Here is an 18,959-nt window from a genome sequence, read left to right on the forward strand (position 1 = left end):
AGGAAGGCAATTCAACCAAAAAACTCATCACTGTTTTGCTAGTGAGCTTTCAGCAAGAAGAGTTGTCACAACTGGTTCCCCTTGCACCAGCAGACCAAGAGAGGAGTGGGAACATGTGACAAGGGAAGGCAGGAGTGGGCCCTGACACCTACAACTTTGAGCAGATCAATTTGCTGTGGACCCTTTCCATAGGAAACACATCAAGCATAAATATATGGGAGAAGCTCTTCTCCTGCCTGTGCAGTGTGATATGAACCAAACTTTGATGTACACTAACACCTGCACGGATCAGTTAGGACTTCTCCAGGCCCATTACATGAAAAGTAAAAAGTATAGCAAACAAGGTACAACAGCGACAAAGATGTAATTTGGAGCAAGCTTTTCTTTCTGTTCCCCTGTTCTTCAAATATGTGAGCATTTTTTCATGGTATTCAGTTGGCACACAAACAATTCACTTCATCCTGATTTTTGTTTGGGAATTTATGTTATAAGATGCATTTCCGTTTACTGATATGATGTGGTGGGTTGACGTTGGCTAGCCACCAGGTGCTCACCAAACCGCTCTATCACTCCCCCCTCCTCAACCGGACAGGGGGGACAAAATACCATGAAGGGCTCACAGGTCAAGATAATATCCTGTCCCACTCGGTGGGTGAGGGTAAGGTTAACCTTTTGATTCTCTGTGCGGTAATCCGGAGCAACGACAATTACTCTAGAGGTTCACTCAGATCACAACTTTACTCAAACTTGCTTAAAACTTGGCAGAAAACAATGGATAATGGTTTGGCAAAATAGTATAACCACAACAAACTTCTCGCCACAATACTACCACAATAAACTCACAATATTACCACAACAAGCTCACAGTATTACCCTGACAAACTTGCAGTGATATCACCACGACAAACTCACAATGATATTAACTTTATGTGCCCAGAATAAGGTCAGAAAACAGAAAGAGAAAAAGAGACATACGAGAAAAGGGGAGAGAAAGATAAAAAAAGATATCACCACCCTTGGATCCAGCGATGGTCTCTGCTCTGGGTTGTGGTCCTCGGGTGGTGGGCAAGCGCAACGTGGCCCTTTGCAATTGTGTCTTTTATAGTCTAAATCCCTGTCCACAGTCATGCCTCCTGAAGACTTATATGGGTTCATTCTAGACAGTTCTTGACATATATGGTGGTATTCCGGATGGTTCTTTACCTACTGAGCATGTGCGGCTTATTGGGGTGGTGATCTTCGGGACTTTCCAAGGAGCTACAAGCCCCCTCTTCAAATAAACTTTGTGTGACGTCTGGCCATATATGGTGGGTTACCAGGCTGGGTCTGCCAGAACACGGGACTGCACACCCTCCGTGCCCCCTGTCTCCATGCCAACCAACTTCTTGCTAATGTCCCTCCGTCTTTGTTATGCAGACTGTACCTTGGTTGCTACAATGTTTGAGACATTGACAGACGTTAACTCTTTCAGTCCCTTACAGATAAGGACAGGGAAATCACTCAGCAAGTACTGTCACGGGCAAAACAGGCTCAACTTAGGCAAATTAGTTTAATTTATTGCCAATCTAAATCAGAGTAGGATAATGAGAAATAAGAACAATCATAAAACAACTTCCCCCCACCCGTCCCTTCTTTCTGGGCTCAACTTCACTCCCAGTTTTCTCTGCTTCCTCCTCCCCAGCGGCACAGGGGGATGGGGAACTGGGGTTGCGATCAGTTCATTATATATTGTCTCTGCTGCTCCTTCCTCCTCACGCTCTTCCCCTGCTCCAGCATGGGGTCCCACCCACAGGAGACAGTCCTCCATGAACTTCTCCAATGTGGGTCTTTCCCACAGGCTGCAGTTCTTCACGAACTGCTCCAGCATGGGTGCTTTCCATGGGGTGCAGTCCTTCATAGGACTTAAAAGACTGTAATTTTGCCATAGCGCTTCCCCCACTTTTTTCCTGGTAGCACTTCAAGAGTTAATCTAGCCGTAAGAGAAATGAAGAGCTTCTGATGGAAAGTCTCATGGTTAATTCCACAAAATGCTCTATCTTCCATCCATGTTCAACAAAGGGTTCTTTGTGGACTGACAGAGAAGATTTCAGCACTGTAGCCCTCCCCGTTGCACTGGTTCCTAGGTTTCTAATCCTTATCCTTTTTGTACAGTGAGAAAGGCATAATTTGGCATAGTTGGCATAGTCTGTGTTTGTTGTGCTTGCTTGAATTGTGGAGGGGGGAGTCAATGAAATCAGGACCAGAGTCAGAGGGGTGGAGAGAAGCTGAAGGAAACAGTGTCAAGACAGTGAGTTAAAAGGCACCTGGGTTTGCAGCCTGTCACAGCAGTGTGACACATGACACACATCACCTGCTGCTGTACCAGAGGTGAAAAAAAGTGGCGTGAAAGAGCAAGAGAAATGACAGGCCTGTGCATGTCATGGTGGGTAGCAGGGCTGCCCTCAGCCATGAAAACAGGAAATCTTGTCTAAAAAGGCAACTGTGGGAGCAGGAAAATACGTCACAAGTTTCAACATGCAATTGGAAACCTGGATGAGTGGTGAGCACACTCTGCTGAGCAGGAAAGAGGTATTCAGACAGCCCTCATTACCATTTACCTAGTTCAGCAGTTCTCTATTTTTTTTCCTTTTTCTCCTGCCAGCTATTTTTCTTCTCTGTTTTCAATGGTTTGAGCCCATCCACACTCACAGAATCTACTGTGCTGTAACTTGTAATTCTAGAGCTGGACCCAGTTCAACTTCACCAAATCAGAAACTCACTTCTCATTTACGGGACTGTAACTGCAGCCTGAACAAGATCACCTGTAGAGGTGCTTTTCCTGGATGTGTGATTGCATTTTGGTAAAGAATAATGCACTTCTTTGAAATAGCCCTTTAACATGCAGCTAGAGGTAGAAGCACCTTTCCAACTTTTCCTTGTTCTTCCTTCCTGTTTGCAGGTAAGGCTTGACAAAAATTACTGTAATTTTTCTGATGGCACCAGAAACAATATTTTTGTGTGTTCTCAGTTAGTCTAGAACAATTCTAGTAAACTGGTGTCTTTGATTGGTTTGACTGTTTTTCTTTTTTTTTTTACATCGCTGTCGTGGTTTCGGCTGGGACAGAGTTAACTCTCCTCTTAGTATCTGGTACAGTGCTGTGTTTTGGATTTAGTGTGAGAATGATGTTGATAACACTCTGATCTTTTAGTTGTTGCTAACTAGCGCTTATCTTCAGCCAAGGACTTTTCAGTTTCCCATGCTCTGCCAGCAAGCAGGTGTGCAAGAAGCTGGGAGGGAGCATAGCCAGGGCTGACCTGAACTAGCCAAAGGGGTATTCCATACCATGGAACGTCATGCCCAGTATGTAAACAGGGGGAGTTGGCCTGGAGGGGCGGATCGCGGCTCTGGCATCGGTCAGCGGGTGGTGAGCAATTGCATTGTGCATCACTGTTTTTTTTTCCTCCCCCCTTTCCCCCCCTTTTTTTTGTTATATTCCTTTTCATTACTATTATTATTATTATATTTCATTATTACTATTGTTAGTATTATATTTTACTTTAGTTATTAAACTGTTCTTATCTCAACCCACGAGTTTTACTTTTTTTTTTTCTTTCCGCCTCACCCCACTGGGAGGGGGGAGGGGGAAGCGGCTGCGTGGTGCTTAGTTGCTGGCTGGGGTTAAACCACGACAATCGCTGAATCTGGGGAGGTGGAAGACTAGGCAGGGAGAAATTCTGCTCAAGAGGGACTATATGCAGTGTTATTTTTCCTGTTATAATATTTCCTAAGTTTAATTTTATGAGATTGAGCAAAAAAATTACAGTGATGAAAGTTGGTTTGGTTGGTTGGGTTTTGTTTGCTTGTTTGTTTGTGTGTTTAAAGAGAGCTTCCCTGTGCAATTATGTCAAATGGCTAACTATAGTCTGTCAGTGTCTGTCTGTACATGGAAGTTGTTTCAGGTCAAATTCCAAATGCAGGAGAAAGCATTCAGCAGATGAGCGGCTCAACACAAAACTGTTGACCTTCAAACTTGAACTTTGGCTCCTTTCATGTCTGTTGAGTCCCTTTTGAGTTGTGCTTGTCCTTTTTCATTTCACTACATTAGTTAAATTTCTCCTGATTCAACTCTGTGCAAAAGAGAGTGGAATCATACCTTTGGTATGTGAGATTGAACTAAAATCATGCAAATTAGGGTCAACTGCTTTTTGCCTTGTTTCTTCTCAGGTTTTTTTGTTTGATTGCTGTTGTTCCCAGAACTATATGGCACTGAAGGTGTTATCGGAGAGCTGGAACACACCGAACAACCAACACAGCATCAATCACCATCTCGGCTGCAGGTCAGAGCCCTTCCCTGCATGATCAGACGTGCTGCAAACTGATTCGTGGAGTTCTTAAATGCAGCTCCAGTTACCTTCGTTTTCTCCACTTTCTGCAAAGCCCAAAGCCTTCCTGAAAACACACATTGTGACATTATTCTGGGATCACCAAAGCTGCGGAGCTGCTGTGTTTTTTCAACGTGGAGCCGCCGGCTGCTCATGCGTGTGTCCTTCCTTCACAGTTTGCATTTCTTCAGTTTACAGCCGTGTGACCCCCAGCTGCTGAAGAAGGAGGCTGGTTCATGCGCAAAACCAGGTTTTCCTGCTTTTAAAGAAACGACGCATTAACCAAGCCCAGAGCAATTATAGCGGGGATTACTGCAATGTTTTTTTTTTTATTTAAGCTTAATGTTAACTTAATGTTCATCATATTCGAGTTTTTCCTTCATATTGAGTTTTGTTGTTACTGAATCCTAGTATTTTGGTTATTTCAACAACAGCAACAAGGAAAACAGAAACTATGTTTAGCCTGCTTGTGGTCATTTCAGTGTTTGCACTTTGTCTCTCCAGCTGCATTTCTCCTTTCCTTCCTTTATCCTAGTTTCCCATTCCTCCTTCTTTTGCCACCAACTGGAAAAGCTCAAATCTAAATGCCAAATAATTTGGTTTCAGTTTTGGAAAATTAAAAAAATATACATGTTTTGATGCAAGAATGAAAATGTGGTCTTTTAATTTATTTCATCTTCTCCAGCCAGCCTGGCCTGGTGTGGCCACTCCCAGCCCATTTGGTCTTGATGGGCCCAGTCAGACAGTGCAGCCCCCAGGACTATGGAGGGGCTGAAGTGGCTAGGACTGCATGCTCTGCCCAGAACTGCTGACACTCTCCAAGCTGGGATGGGCCAGGACACTGCTGGGCTGCAGGGGAAGGAGCTGGAGAGAACCCAGTCTTTCCTGACCTTGTAAGTACTGAACTCCCCCGGCTTGGCCCACAGTGGAGCCCTGTTTGATATAGGGGCAGAGCATGAGGACACTCCTCCAGAAGTGGAGCACCTCTCACAGGCAGTGGGACCCTTGTTCCCCTGTTCTCATGTCCCCCTGTCCTGTCCCCCACAGCCCTAAATCCTCATGTTCCCTGCTCCTATGTCTCGATGTGGTACAACTGAGGGCTGTGTAGAGTCACTCCCTGGGCAGGCAGTGCAGGAAGAGGGAAGGGAGATTTTCCCCCAGGCCCATTTTAGGTGTCTAGGGCTGATATACTGGGGGATCATCTCATTCAGAATCTATTTGTCCTGGGGACACAACTCCCTCATGGGGCAGAGTTCAGCAGGGCCATTTGAGGCTCCATGTTCAGCTGAGTGATGGGATGTAGGTGGAAAACTACCTGCGACACCAGGGAAGCAGACGTAACTCTCGACCATCAGCACAGATATGACTGGGAGGAGATCCCCATCTCATGAGAGGAGCGGCTGGGGAGAGGAGCACTAGATCCTGTTGCTTTCCAGGAAGTCCAGGTGCCCTGCTGCTCACAAACCCTACTCTGCTCTAATTCCTAGCCCCAACTGTTTTCTCAACACCAAAAGAACCTGGGTGTCTTGGCTTCTTCACCAGCCCCTAGAGGCCCTGCTACTCAATTCCTTAGACATCAAATCCCAGACTCCCACCCCTAGACCCTGCTGCCCACCTAGCACTGCTTTGTTGTCCCACATGATGATGTCATTGATGTATGGTAGATGTTCAGGGGGATCACTCTCTTCCAGTGCAGCTTGGATTAGTCCATGACAAATGGTAGGACTGTGCTTCCACCACTGGGGCAGTCGATTCCAGGTGTACTGGATACCCATTCATATGAAAGCAAACTGGTGCCCTCTGCTGCCAAAGGAATTCAGAAAAACGCATTGGCAGTATCAGTTGTAGCATAACACTTGTCTGCCTTTGACTCCAGTTTGAATTGGAGCTCCAGCACATCAAGTACAGCAGCACTCAGCAGTGGCGTGGCTTCGTTCAGGCCATGATAGTCCACTGTTAACTTCCACCCTCCATCAGACTTTTGCACTGGCCATATGGGACATTTAAAAGATGGCTGAGTCTTGTTGATCACTCCTTCGCTCTCCAGTGGGTGAATCGGCTCATGGATGGGAACCAGGGAGTCTCAGTTGGTGCAATATCGCTGCTGGTGCATCATCATGGTAGCAATCGGCACCTGCTGTTCATCAACCCACAGTAAGGCCACAACAGAGGGATCTTCCAAGAGGCCAGGCAAGCTGTTTAATCTTCTCAGTATTCGTGGTAAGCACACCAAAAGCCCCTTTGGGTCCTTGAAGTATGCTATCCTCAGGTAGTCTATGCCAAGGGTGCATGGGTCCTCCAGAACTAGTCACAGTAGGATGTTTTTGCCACAAATCTGACAATAAGCCAACAATGTTAGTTGGTAGTATTAAACAGCTCACATACATAAGAGTAAACAAGGACCTCGGAAGCCTGTGCAATAAAATCACCCACATTGATCTCAGGTGAGAAGAGGAAGGTGTATTGTCTCATCCTCTCCACAAGATAGCTCCTGCAGCACAGTAAGTGCATCAGTGCCAGGGCCAACCACATCATTACCATTGTTTGTATTAACGTGTTCCCAAGCTGAGCAAAATAAAGAGATATTCAGTGCAGCAAGCAAACTCCACAGACACAGGAACCTGCCAATTAATAACTGTTATAGCTATAGCATGCTCAATTCAAAACACCCATTGTCTCAAGCCACATGTTGGGCACCAAAAAGGACTGTAGTGGGTCGACCTTGGCTGGCTGCCAGGTGCACACCAAGCAGCTCTATCATTCCCCCTCCTCAACAGCACAGGGGAGAAAATAAGATGAAAAAGCTTGTGCATCAAGATAAAGGCAGTTTAATGAAGAAAAGCAAAGGCCGTGCATGGAAGCAAAGCAAAGCAAAAAGATTTATTCTCTATTTCTCATCAGCAGGTGATGTCCAGCCTTCCCTGCCTGGGAAACAGGGCCTCAGCACGCACAGTGGTTGCTTCGGAAGACAAACGCCTTAATAACAAATCCCTCCCCCCGCCCTTAGCTTTTATTTTATTGCTAAGCACAACGTCATACGGCATGGAATATCCCTTTGGTCAGTTTGGGTCAGCTGTCCTGGCTATGTCCCCTCCCAAACTCTTGCCCACCCCTAGCTTACTGGCCTTTTGATGGGGTTTGGATAGACAGCCTTGATGCTGTGCAAGCCCTGTTCAGCAATAACCAAAACATTGGTGTGTTGTCAACACCATTCTAGCTACAAATACAAAGCACAGCTCTATAATGGCTGCTGTGGGGAAAGTTAACTCCATCCCAGCCAGACCCAATACACCCACCACGCTCGTCTGCGAGTCCAGTGTCTCCTGGCTGTAGTTAAGAGTCCCATCTCCCTCCACCGTACCCCTGCAGTGTAAGGGCAAAGCCCTGTCCTCTACTGCTCCAGGCTGACACTGATCCAAACCATTGCCTTGCCCCAAAGCAGGGGAGGCATGGGAACCTCTTTCCTTGGCCCCACACAGTTGGCAATTGGCACTGCTGGCCACTTGCCACTGTGCTTGCCTCCCCAGGCCCGAGCAGGGCAGCAACCCACTCGGACCTGCCTGTACCAGCCCTGAAGCTTTGTTCCTCTGTCTTCCTTATGGGCCTAGAGTTGCCTTCATCAGGGGTGTGTTTGCCCCAGAACCTTCTGGCCGTGGGCCATTTTTGGAAAGGAGCAGAGATTGCAGCAGGGATGGGATCTGGCTCTCTGCCTGGCTACAGCAGGTCAGTCTGGGGGATTTCCCTTGTGGATGCTGGCAACTCTGGAGATGAGAACTGGGTTACAGGCTTTGTTTCTGCTCCAAGGAGACGAAGTGTAAACCTGGTCAGGCCCTTAGCAGAGCTGCCTCTTGGAGCAGCTGCAGGTTGCAGAGCAGCAGCTTTTCTCTTCCCAGGTCCTGTTGCCCTTCACTGAGTTACAGCCAGCAGCTGTATGTGAGAGTGCCATGGAATGGATTACCTGCCTGAGTCAGCTTCTGGCCATCTCTTCTTTGATGAAGGTAAGAAGCTTCCACTCAGGCAATCTGCAGCTGCCTCTTCCCAGTGCCAGGGAATGCTCTGCAGCCTGGGGCTTTGTGAGGGACTGGAAGAGTTAATGTCTGTCAATGTCTCAAACGTTGTAGCAACCAAGGTGCGGTCTGCGTAACAAAGAGGGCCATTAGCAAGAAGTTGGCTGGCTTGGACACAGGGGGTGTGCCGGAGGGTGTGCAGTCCTGTGTTCTGGCAGAACCAGCCCGGTAACCCAGCACAGATGGCCAGAGGCCACACAAAGCTTATCTGAGGCGGGGGGCTTGTAGCTCCTTAGCAAGTCCCTAAGACCACCACCCCGATAAATCGCACATACTCAGTAGATAAAGAACCCTCTGGAATACTACTATATATGTTGAGAACTGTCTGGAATGAACCCATATAAGTCTTCAAGAGGCGTGACTGTGGACGGAGATTTAGACTATAAAAGACACAACTGCAAAGAGCCACGGCGCGCGTCCATCACCGGAGGATTGCCACGCTCGTCGCCGACATCGCGGGATCCAAGGGTGGTGACTATCTCTTTTCTTTCTCCCCCCCTTTCTTTTTTTTCCTTATTCCTCTCTTCTCTTCTCTCTCTTCTTGTGAACGGTTTGCTGCAACCCACGCTGCCCACCGTTATGCCTTCCACAGTTTGGATTGTTCGAATAAAGCGTTCAAAGTGATCGTTTGGTGTCGTTTCACCTTAATTTAGCCCGGGGGGATCCCAGAACCTCTACGACCCTCTGGTCTGTCCGGTCCGGGTCGTAACAGGCTTCCTCTGAGGGCAGCCTGGGCACAGGTTAGGGCTCTCAGCCAGGCCCTACCCTGAAGCTAAGATCTTAGCCCTGCCTCTATGGGCTTCTGTCTCCACTCCCTGTTCTCTCAGGGGCTTTGCCACCAGGCCTGTGTGGGGCAGCACTACCATAGGAGCATGCTGTGAGCCCAACAGGTCTGACAGTCCTCCTTGACCTGGGCCACTGCCCAGCTGCTTTGGGGCCCTACAGAGCTAGTCAGGCCTTCCAAAGCTGTGGCTCACCTGGAATCTAGCCCTGGATGAGCTGTGGGTTCAGGGCTTGGATCCCAACAGGCACCCCTGAGCCTTGGTGCCAGTGCCACCTCCCCTACCTACCTCACAGTTCCACTTCTGCTTAGAAGGAAACAGTGACAGCACTTCCTGCCCCAGAAAGAAGCATTTCCCAATTCTGGGGCTGCTGGTTGGGCATCTCACCCTGTGGTGTGTGTCACCCAATGCTACCCAATGCAATGGGGACAGGTTCTTTTAAGGATCCTTTGTAGAATGAGAACTGGCCACAAGGTTGTAGTTATAATTAGAGCTTAATTATTAGATGAAGTGACTAAATTTCAGATTGCAAATTTTTTAAAGCCTTTACAGTAGCATTCTGAATAACTTGAAACACAGCAGAAATATTTACAATAGCTGTTTCAAGTTCAACAGTACCTAAAGTTGGAAACAATGCATGTATAAATTGGTGGAATTTGGTTCATCTTTCTACCAAGGGATTAATCACATTACACTTATTGTGTACAGGATAATTGTTGTGTAAGAAGGTAAAAGTTAAATTTTTTTCTTGAAATACATAGGGAGCAAGATAAGTATCTGCCCATTGTGGTGGCACACTTTTATAGGCACTTGTGCCGCAGAGCCAGAACCATCCAGTTGTCAAAATGGTAGGTCACCAGTTTGCCAGCAGTTTTTGTGTTGTTGGCAAAGTGAGCACTATGGATAGGAAGGACAATCAAATTTCATTAAGCATGTTCGGCTTAATAGGATTATCCAAAAGGGGTAGTGACCTAAACAGCCAGATATACCATGTGGACCACATGTTTAATTAGGACCACTGAAACTGTAGAATCTGTCACAATTTTTATAGTTAATATTCTATGTAAGATTCCAGAGTTTTAGACTGCCAAAATCATAATCATTTGTTATTGCTGACTCATTATTGCAGGTCCCTGAGGATTTCAGGTCAGAACCAATACAAGCTTATACTGTGTTACATTAAATTGAAACAGTGTTTGGGTTTGATTGTAATACAGACTGTAATTGCGATTTCCCACCCAGGTTGAGTTTGTGCTCTAGGGCATTCTAATACACCATGGGGCTATATCATAAGAATGTGCCTTAGAAGATTGGTGTTGATAATTCAGAGTGTTGGGGAGTAAGTGTGCCAAATTAGGATGATACCAAGATGCTTCAGAAACAGGTGCAGCTAACCACCCAAAAAATGATTGAGGGTGGAGTAGACAATGCCAACAATCTGGTACTTTACCTAGTTGAGAAATTGTATTCATAAATTGAATGATAGGATTATTGTTCCATTCTTGGGATAAGGAAAAAAAGATACAAATAAGGATGAGCACAGTACCACAGATGTCGTGGTCATCTTAAGGTTATGATTTCCTGTGTGCACTCTAGTCCCATCCAGGCCAAAGAATCCATCCAGATACAATTCGTTACCTGAAAGAGATAAGAGATTATCTGGTTTTGGAGATTAGCCAAGCCTCAGTAATAGTGAGAGTCCCCATTTGAAAATGGCTATCCGTATACCTTTTTCTTGGGGAGAGAGTAAAGTGATAGACATTTTACCCTTTGAAGACTGGTCAATAAGAACAGTGTCACCCTGAGAAAAACCACGAGTTGACAGTGGGGTCTCTGGAGGTTTCATGGGATTGGATGGTTGGAAAATGAGCTTGTTTCACTGGGTATCCAGTGGGTGTTTGTTGGTTATTTACACATCAAATGGCCTCAGGTAAGACTTTGCCCCATTTTCCTGTATGTAAATTTTGTTTAGATCTTGTTTTAAAAGACCATTCTACCTCGCAACTATACCATTACTTTGAGGTCTGTAGGGCAGTTGGAATACTCAGGTGACGTTACGGCATTCATACTATCCTGGGACAGTTTTATTTTTAAAGTGCATACCACTGTCTTATTGCATGGTGGAGGGCATAGGAGTATCAGCAAATCATCGATTAAGCCCTGCCACTGTGGCAAGATCATCTGTTCTTCAGCAGTAGAAAGCTTTCCCCAAGACCCAGGCCATTTCAAATCCAGTGAGGAGATAGCGCCACCCCTCGGGTGTTCGAGGGAGAGGTGCAACACAATCAGTTTGCCAAGTGGACTAGGGAATTTTACCATCTCTGAGGTTAGCGAAGGTTCAGCCTTCCTTGCAATGTTTTCTGATTTCTGCACATATTTCACAGCTGGATATCAAGGCACATGCTTGTCAAGTGATTAGTGGCCACTCCCTGATATGTGCTTAAGTAAATCATCTGTACCACTATGTCCTAATGAGGCATGCAGCCAGTGGGCTAACCCGTTCCATTTAGTGGAATCAGGGTCTGTAGCAATATTAATTCAAGCTAGCCAGTCAGCTTTGGCATTGAGTTCAGTTGGCTTCCTTAATGTTAGCTTTTTGGTGAGTGGATACATGTCCTACTCGAAAAGAACGGGATAAAGCTAGTTTTTATAATTTTTCCCAATATGGGCATCCTGAAATTTCTCTTTTCCCTACTTGCCAGTCATGTTGTTGCCAGTTTTCCAAGCCACTGCATGGCTCCAACCCATACAACATAGAAGGCAGTATAAACTGTGTCGGCCGGCTCCAGCTTCAAGAGTGTCACTGCAAACTATACTACCCTTACTCATCAACATCTCTTGTCATCACTTAGCCACACATGCCAGTAAAAATTAGTCTTTTTATTGTTCTAAACTTGTTATTTTAGGAAGAAATCATGTTAGTATCTAGCTGCTAACGTTTCCAGAATTGTTTGTTGTTTATTTTGTCTACTGGTTTCTTACACATATCTGTATTGGGTTTGCATGGCAAGGCTTTGGTAGTGGGGGGACTACAGGAGTCGCTTCTGTGAGAAGATGCCAGAAGCTTTCCCTATATCTGATAGAGCCAATGCCAGCCAGCTCCAAGACAGACCCACTACTGGCCAAGGCTGAGCCAATAAGTGGTGGTGGTAGCACCTCTGTGATAACATATTTAAGAAGGGGGGAAAATCGCTGCACAATAGCAACTGTAGCCAGAGGGAGGAGTGAGAATATGTGAGAGAAACAACCGTGCAGACACCAAGGTCAATGAAGAAGGAGGGGGAAGAGGTGCTCCAGGTGCTGGAGCAGAGATTTCCCTGCAGCCCGTGGTGAAGACGAGGGTGAAGCAGGTTGTCCCTGTTCAGCCCATGGAGGTCCACTGTGGAGCAGATAACCACCTGCAGCCCGTGGAAGACCCCATGGCAGAACAGGTGGCTGTGCCCGAAGGAGGCTGTGACCCTGTGGGAAGCCCACACTGGAGCAGGCTCCCAGCAGGACCTGGGACCCTGTGGAGAGAGGAGCCCACACTGGAGCAGGTTTGCTGGCAAGACTTGAGAGCCTGTAGGGTATAGCAGCTGGAGCAGTCTGTTCGTGAAGGACTGCACCCTGTGGAAAGGACCCATGCTGGAGCAGTTCCTGAAGAACTGCAGCCCATGAGAAGGACTCATGTTGGAGTAGTTCGCGGAGAACTATCTCCCATGGGAGGGACCCCACGCTGGAACAGGGGAAGAGTGTGAGGAGTCCTCCCCCTGAGGAGGAAGGAGCAGCAGAGACAATGTGTGATGAACTGACTGCAACCCCCATTCCCCATCCCCCTGCGCCACTGCGGGGGGAGCAGGTAGAGAATTCAGGAGTAAAGTTAAGCCTAGGAAGAAGGGAGGGGTGGGGGGAAGGTGTTTTAAGATTTAGTTTTTATTTTCTCATTATCCTATTCTGATTTGATTGGTAAGAAATTAAATTAATTTCCTGAAGCAGAGTCTGCTTTGCCCGTGACGGTAATTGGTGAATGATCTCTCCCTGTCCTTGTCTCAACCCACGAGCCTTTTGTTCTATTTTCTCTCCCCTGTCCAGTTGAGGAGAGGGAGTGATAGAGCAGCTTTGGTGGGCATCTGGCATCTGGCCAGGGTCAACCCACCACAATAACCTGCACAGAAACTGCTGAAATTGACATGAAGAGAATTTGAGAGTCACTATGTATTTCATAAAGCAAGGTTTATCATGATAAATCAATGCTACATTGCTGTTCCTGTGCATTGCTCATTTTTCTGAGCTGATCCAAAGTCACGCTGAAAGGATCTGAAGGAAGTCCTACCAAGAATCAATGTTTAAGTTGCTGCAGCCAAGATCTGTGTCAATGTCATCTCTAACTACTAAATCTGGTAGAGGTATGAGTAGGGTTTTTAATATACGCTGCATGTCACTTAGCTTTTTGTAGTCTGGCAAACTGGTCCAAGAGTATCTTCAAAGTATCTTGTTTCTGTGGCTGTTCATGGAATAACAGTACTACATTACCAAGCACCCTGTTGCTTTTATGGGGTTGGGGGGGGGGAAGATGAAGAGTTAGATTGAGAACAGGTCTGGTAAACAATATGCAGGTGGGTCTTAGAACACTCATGGGTGAAAGGAGAAAGATGGAGGAATGTGTGTATGTGTGGGAAGCAAAAGCATACTCCAGCAGTACATTTTTACCAGCAGTTCCCTTTAATTGTATCAGAAGATCTCTCAAATTTATTTTCCCTCAAAGTGTGAACCTCTGTGTACATCATACACATGCCAGGATCAGTAAAGGAAAAGAGAAAGGGTGAGACCTTTTGAAGAATCCCATCTAGCAGAGTTTCTTTAGCCATAGGAGTGCTCAGATCCTCTTGTTCCTTTCCTGTGCATCAAAGGAATGCAGTGTGGATCTGTGGGCCTGTATCTGGCTGATGGTATCAGCATGAACAGGACAGAGAGAAAGTGCATTGTGCTGCAGCAACATAACCATACTGTTGGTGGGGGAGCAAGAGGTGAAACTAATTTACTTTGCTTGCTGGGTCTCAAGACATCAAAATATGCCTCATGTCTTAATCTCTTCAGAAGATAATGTTTCTCCTTAGATTGCTCTTCAAAACTCTTGAAAGAACTTTGGCTGAGAATTTTTGTTTAAACAAAATTCAGTCAGAAAGCTGATGCTTTCTGTGAAATTGGTGATTCCTGTCAAAATCCTGTTTGGATGGGGAAGGTTTGACCAGGACAAGACAGGAATTTACTATACAAACTTGTATTTAATAGGACTGAAGCAAGCCAGAGTCATATAGTCACCTATATCTCATGCAAATAATTTCTCATTGATGTTAATGGATTTTGAATCAGTCCCTAACAGTACCTTTACAGAATGAGGGCTACCTTCCATGGAATTCCATGATAGGCTTATCCAGGCTTGACACATTGTCTGAAGGCACCAAGAGCTTTATATATTCTGTCACTTCAAAACCAGAACCTCTCTAGCAAGACACCTGTGATTCTCTTCAGAAGGTTAGCCTCTACTGCACCATACTCCACTGTGGCATTAAAATCTGAGATTCTGTGCTGTCACGAATGAACATGTAGTCTATTTTGGGGATTCAGGTCAGGCAGCAACGGTTATTTCTACAACTGTTGGAGAGAATAGAGTGGCAGAGGTTCAGCCTTCTATTGATACAACTCTGACTTAAGACAATAATGCTAGGATTTACATACAGTTATAGCAGATATAAGCTATTTTGTGAAGGGATCTAATATGGGAGAGTGGTCACTACATAAAAGGATACTTTGTTACAGCGGATGAACCACTCTTTTCCTAATTTTGCATATTTATAGGCTTATAGAGGAAATAACAGAATAGTCATTACAACGACTCTTGCATGATCACTGTCTAGGGAGGATTGCCAGTGAGCCAGAATACATGTATTTGCGTATGCTACAGTGACTGAGAAATAACCTTGTTCTAATCGTGAACAGAGAGCCAGAATCAATCAGAGTGGAAAAATGGCATACATAACCTGTACAACATAATTTCATTTCAAATACGTGGTACACATCCAGAGGGAAGTAAAAGGAGAAAAATTAAGATGAGAAACAGCATGAATGAGGTAATACATATTCTTCTTGAATTGTGAAACGTACGAAGCAGTCTCCCTGCTGATTTTGTAAAAGTTCTTCGCCAGCCGAGGAGGGAGACAAGGATGCTTAGCATAGAATTACCAAGGGAATTTATTCTCTTATTTTAGCAATGCGCATAGTGGTGCCCCAGCCTAATGCATGGAGGGCCCCGATACAGAGGAAAGCATGGTTTATCTGTCTTATAATACAGTTTGTGCAGATCAATCAAATTACTCATGTTAAGGGGTGGGCTAATTGGTTGCTATCTCTCACGTAATCAGTATGTACTTGTCCCATGCAGGATCAGTACATGCTTGTCCCATCCAGGTGGTGTGGACATATGGTCAGTGGTGTGTTAATCTTCATTGCTCTAAACTGATGTACCATGCAGGTGTCCTGGGGGGCTTATACTGGATTCTGGTCGGTTGCTGTTCTGGCTGTGGTTATATGTCTGGGGTTTTTTGAAAGGTAAATGTTCTATTGTTTTATCGTTGGTATGGGGTGTTTGGAGCTGGTAAGAGCAGGTTTACACTGGGTCTTCAGGTCACATGGACCCTGAGGTAAAAGCAGACAGTAGAGTGTTTACAAGCATTAATTACCTGCAAGCTAAAAGTTAGGTCTACTAAAATTCAGATCAGCCTTTTTCCTGATTTCTTACTGAGAACATTCCTTCCCTCCCACATCCCATTATACATGTGTGATCTCAGAACTGCAGTTAGCCATTTCAACTAGTATTGCACTGCAGTGTGATTAAACACACAGCTTTGAGAAAGCCTGGCTCCTGCTTTTAACCAAAATTGTGCAGGAGTAAGTTTTAGAAAAGCACAGGAAACGCTGGTTTCAGAACAGGCCAGCAGGAGAAACATCACAGTCAGGACAGGCAGTCTGTTTTTACCACTGATGCACTAAAGGGCCTTGCTTTTAAACAACAGGAAAAGTGTGTGCAAACTGAGTGGAAGCAAGTTCTGTTTCCAGAGCATGTACTATTATTTCAGATCTAATCCAAAGTGTTGATGGCTGGAAGGTTATTGGGTTAATAACGAGGTGATTGTTCCCCCATACAGAAACAGAACTTTACAGCTGACTTCTGACAATTCGGAGAACCGGAACTTTTAGAAATGAACAAAGACATTCTTGGAATGCCTGCTTCAAGCCTGTTCCTCTATGTTAAAAATATCTAGAGACTGTGCTGCAACTACCTCATTCGATACACTGGCTCACTGACAGACTGAAGTCTCAGCATTGGCATCTAGTGAGACCAGAACTCTCTGCAGAGGACCATCACCTCCTGGTAATGTGCCTGATCTCTATGGCACATCCAAAAATTGTGAATTCCTTGTGAAGACAGTTGTATTTTGTGTGGGAGAGAACACTGAAGCTCATTGACAGTAGATGGCAAAACGCCTAAAAAGTTCTGCCATTCTGTCCCTCCACCTATCAAACTCCTACAATGTTTCTGCCTTATCATCTAAGCACTGTTTTCGATCATCTGATTTTCCTTCTAGTTTCCTACATCGTTAATTTGAAGGTTGGTATGCCTTTTGAAAGAAAACACCATGCCATAGTCAAAAGAGCTATATTTCTGTGTTTCTTGTAATGACCACATGTGTACAGTATTATCTGAGCAGATGTGTAACAAAAATGCTGCAAATTTTGCATGCAAGTAGCTAAAAATTATGCAAGTGCCTGCAGCTATTTGTACCTTAATTAAGTACTGCAGAGCTCTTGCTTCCAGAACTGAAGCTACATATTTGGTCAAATACATTTTGAAATGCAGATTTCATAATAGTAAAAATAGAATCCTGTCTGTTATGAAGGTGCGCTTTGCTCAGGACTGACTGATGACAGATTTGGTTTTAAGAAGAAATATTCCCACCAACTTTTTCCATCATTGGGGAAAGGAGGGACAGCAGCAATGGGACATGGAAAGATGTTTTCTGATGCATCTGTGGCCATGGACAAGTCCACACTGCAGCAGGTACACCTCTGAAAAGGACTGTGGCCCATGGGTAAGGCCGCACTGCAGCAAGTACACTCCCATGAAATAAAGGAGCCAAAGCCACAGCTTTTTCCCAGAGACTTGTTTCACTGGTGTCATGGTTTAACCCCAGTAGAGAGCTGAGCCCCACACAGCCACTCACTTACTCCCCCCCAGTGGGATGGGGAAGAAAATCAGAAGGGTAAAAGTGAGAAAAATTGTGGGTTGATATAAAGACAGTTTAATAGGGAAAGCAAAAGCTATGTGTGCAAGCAAAGCAAATAAGGAATTTGTTCACTGCTTCCCATTTGCAAGCAGATGTTTAGCCATTTCCAGGAAAGCAGGGCTTCATCATTTGTAATGGCTACTTGGGAAGACAAACACCATAACTCTGAACATCCTCCCTTCCTCCTTCTTCACCCAGCTTTTATCGCTGAGCATGATGTCATATGGTATGGGATATCCCTTTGGTCAGTTGGGGTCAGCTGTCCTGGCTGTATTCCCTCCCACACACATTCTTGCACATCCCCAGCCTACTTGCTGGTGGGGCAGTGTGAGAAACAGAAGAGGCCTTGATGCTGTGTAAGCACTGCTCGGCAATAGCTAAAACATTACTGTGTTGTCAACATTGTTTTTGTCACAAATCCAAAACATGGCTTTATAAGCCCTACCATGAAGTAAATTGACTCTTCCAGCCAGACCCAATACAATCTGCATCCCTTATTCCACACCACTTACACTGTGCTCAGGTCCCACAATACCAAACACATCCTCATTAACCACCCTCTTCCTGTCCTTTCATATATACACAGATATCATTCCCTCAGTCTATCGGCCACCCCTGTAAAATGTCTGTAAAATGTCCATTGAGTTCATGTATTCCACACTTTGGGCTCCATTTGTTGTAATGCTCATTCAGGACAGGGGAGATGGTGTGTTGTGTGGAGTTATTGGGGCACCAAAGCCAGCTCAGGTCAGGTTACTGCTGCATTTGCACTGTTTCATGTGAGGCTCATCCTCCATTGCTTCCAGTTGTTCCTGTTATAGTACCTCCTATAACGTGTCTCTCTAATCATGGGTTCCAACAATTTGAAGGCATATCCATTACTGTCTCAACCCCTGGTGCCTTAGAGTTTAACATTCCAATCAACTCCTCCCCTTGCTCTGGTGTGGACTTATCCATGGGCCACTGTGCCTTCAGCCTGGAGCCTCTCTCAGCAGCAGTTCAAGAGCAGAGCAGGGAATTGGATGACAGGCGTCATTTCAGCCAATTCATAAAGAGCACCTGCTCCATGCATTGATCACCATGACCATGCCTTATGGCATCTTCTTAACTGATCATGAATTAAGCCCAGGAGGAAGCACATTTCAGCTCTGCTTTCTTCTGCCTGTTGACTTCTAGTGCTGAGTCCAGAGCTCCTTATTGGAACTTAATTACTTATTGGCAAAATAAAATTAACATCTTCACACACTTGGCCCTATTCAATATATAACTGAGTCTAGGAGAATATACAGACACAGTGGTATCTTCACAGATAAGGGCTGAGGAACGGGGTCCCCAGTTTTTGCCTTCCTCATTTCACTTCTGAGTAAACTCCATGCAAAAAGGTCCGAGTCTTACCTTGCACAAGTTATCTCAAGATCTGTGGC

General features: G+C 45.4%; 1 protein-coding gene across 1 annotated transcript in view; it reads left to right on the forward strand.

The window, feature by feature from the left end:
• The window catches only part of SHB (SH2 domain containing adaptor protein B), a 103,205-nt gene extending 98,210 nt beyond the window's left edge, over positions 1 to 4,995 (forward strand). The window contains exon 7 of the mRNA XM_050913522.1: positions 4,205 to 4,995. The gene's annotated coding sequence lies outside the window, so the exon portion shown is untranslated. The remainder of the gene's footprint in view (positions 1 to 4,204) is intronic.
• The last annotated feature ends 13,964 nt before the right edge of the window (positions 4,996 to 18,959 follow it).

The sequence above is a fragment of the Gymnogyps californianus genome, chromosome Z (assembly GCF_018139145.2).
Source record: "Gymnogyps californianus isolate 813 chromosome Z, ASM1813914v2, whole genome shotgun sequence".
Classification (NCBI taxonomy): Eukaryota; Metazoa; Chordata; class Aves; order Accipitriformes; family Cathartidae; genus Gymnogyps; species Gymnogyps californianus.